Genomic DNA, 2,587 nt, shown 5'->3' on the forward strand with positions numbered 1-2,587 from the left:
TATATGTTGTCCTGCTACTTTTGTGATGCGAACATAGATTTCCAACATCCAAATGCAACACAGTGAACAAAATCACTAACGCAATCCCAAATCTTCCCAGACAATTGTGAGAATGAGCCAAGGTCAAAATGGGAAAGTGGATGCATATATTCAACCCAAAAAACACTACCTATCATTCACTCTGAACAAGGTGGATAAATCATGTTATAACAACTGGTGCAAACAACATCACTAAGCCATGTCATCGCATTGGTGCCTACTACTCCAATCATCAAAAATGCACCTAATCATTCACAAACAACATGCCACTGGTAACTCCTAGTTCCCATCCAGTTACAGACTCCTGAAACCTAGATTCAGATACAGGGCATACATCAGGTTCAGACACAAGGCATACAGTAGGTTCATATACAGGGAGTACATCAGGTTCAGATAGAAGGCATACCAGTAGATTCAGATACAGTGCATACATCAGGTTCAGATACAGGGCATGCAGCAGGTTAGAAACACAAACAACATACTCTTAGCTGCTGAAACTACCGTGGCAGGCAACAAATCCCTCGTAAGAGTGGGGCTGGTAGAAGGACTGCGCACAGTAGCATTGTGAAATTGACCGGGAATAGGCACGGGGGAGGTGGAATCACCTGGAGATGGCCTGCTCGGTCTTCTTCTGGCTGTCCTTGTGAGCCTTGTCCTTGATGTGGCGCAGCATCATCACGATCTGCTTGAAGTCGCTGCCTCGGCGGATCCCATCGAAGCAAACACCAAAAAATCACATGGCGAAATCAGTCACGAAAATCCGACACAAATCGCGTGAGAGAGAGGGATAATGGGGGGCGGCCAGGAAACCCTTGCTCTCTTTGTCGATCTCTTCAATCCGAGCAACCAACGCACGAAGCGCAGAGCAGCGGCGCGGAGGGGATGGGAGGCACCTGTCGAGCTCGATCTCGGGGTCGGAGTCGTCCATGTCGCGCCGCCTCTTGTCGGACCGGGCCGCCTCGAGTCTTCCTGCCGAGGCCTCCGCTGTGACCAACCTTTAACATGGGTCTCCTGCCCGCGCCGGCGGCAAGCGGCGGCGCGTGCCCGATGGAGACGCGCGGTGGTGAGCCAGTCCAATAAGAGATAAGGGTTGCAGGCATAATTTCTAACAATTGCAATGGTTATTACGCAAAAACGAAACATTTTTCTAGAGTGCCACTTAAACAGGGATTGCGGGTTGAACATCTAAAACCCGGGGGCTTTTTTGTAAAATTACCACGACGACGTACGGCAGAAGCAGTATCTGCTTTATTATTAGGGAAAGATGCTTCGTGTTTGTAAGATCTAGTGTCGACATGATGGGATCTGGGGGAGTTCGTGCCTACTCGGCATTTCACGAGTTATAAAAACGGGTTACCTCCTTTGCTTCATGAGCACGATTAGCATTGCCAATCTGAACGATTGGCTAGGAGCATTCCGCGATGATTGTAGTAGCTATGGCCTTCGGGCAATCTGACTTCGCTTTGATACGGTTGCATCCGATTTGATTGTCAAGCAAGGGTTTGTTAGGGAGGGCATGGGTGTGACAACAACGGTTGTGTACTGCATACTATGAAGGGTGAAGGGTGGGCAAGACCAAGGTAGATTGCTAGTGATCCAGCTGTAAATTCCTTCCGCTAGGGCAGTTAGGCTATCTCCAAGTAACGATAGCGAACTAACATGATGTAGTTTTTGGAATAATAGCACATTGGATCGTTCCGGGGAACCATGAGGCTTTGTGGCTATAGACAATGACCGGGAGAGGTGTGCAGTGAGAGGCATTGTGTCACGCCCAAGATGCGACCCTATCCTCAATTTGACACGAAGGCCACGTCAGGGATAGAAGCGCATCTCGTCGTGTCGCAAGAATGGATATCGTTACAAGTACATGTACTGAAAAGAAGAGATATATTTAGAACTGGCTTACACTCGCCACAAGCTACATCAGAGTCACATCAGTACATTACACAATCATCAAGAGTAAGAGCAGGGTCCGACTACGGACAAAAACAAACAACAAAAGAAGAACGACGTCCATCCTTGCTATCCCAGGCTGGTGGCCTGGAACCCATCCTAGATCGATGAAGAAGAAGAAGCAACTCCAAATGAACAATCAACGCGCTCGCGTCAAGTACCATTTGCCTGTACCTGCAACTGGTGTTGTAGTAATCTATGAGCCACAAGGGACTCAGCAATCTCATTTCCAAAGGTATCAAGACTAGCAAAGCTTAATGGGTGAGGCATGGTTAAGTGGTGAGGTTGCAGCAGCGGCTAAGCATATATTTATAGTGGCTAACTTACGAGTACAAGAAATAAGAGAGGGAAGATCTACGCATAACGGACGTGAACTACTGATGATCAATTGAATGATCCTGAACACCTACCTACGTCAGACATAACCCCACCGTGTCCTCGATCGGAGAAGGAACTCACGAAAGAGACAGTCACGGTTACGCACACAGTTGGCATATTTTAATTAATTAACTTCAAGTTATCTAGAACCAGTGTTAAACAAAGTTTCCACGTTGCCACATAACCGCGGGCACGGCTTTCCGAAAAGATTTTACCC

General features: G+C 47.6%; 1 long non-coding RNA gene across 1 annotated transcript; it reads right to left on the reverse strand.

Annotated features, from left to right (window-relative positions):
- Positions 1-290: 290 nt before the first annotated feature.
- On the reverse strand, positions 291-1,198 carry LOC123398241. The gene is made up of 2 exons (XR_006610114.1): positions 933-1,198; positions 291-734 (listed from the first exon to the last, which is right to left on the reverse strand). It is a non-coding gene; the product is annotated as an uncharacterized LOC123398241 (long non-coding RNA).
- Positions 1,199-2,587: the final 1,389 nt, after the last annotated feature.

The sequence above is a fragment of the Hordeum vulgare genome, chromosome 5H (genome assembly GCF_904849725.1).
Source record: "Hordeum vulgare subsp. vulgare chromosome 5H, MorexV3_pseudomolecules_assembly, whole genome shotgun sequence".
In the NCBI taxonomy this organism is placed as follows: Eukaryota; Viridiplantae; Streptophyta; class Magnoliopsida; order Poales; family Poaceae; genus Hordeum; species Hordeum vulgare.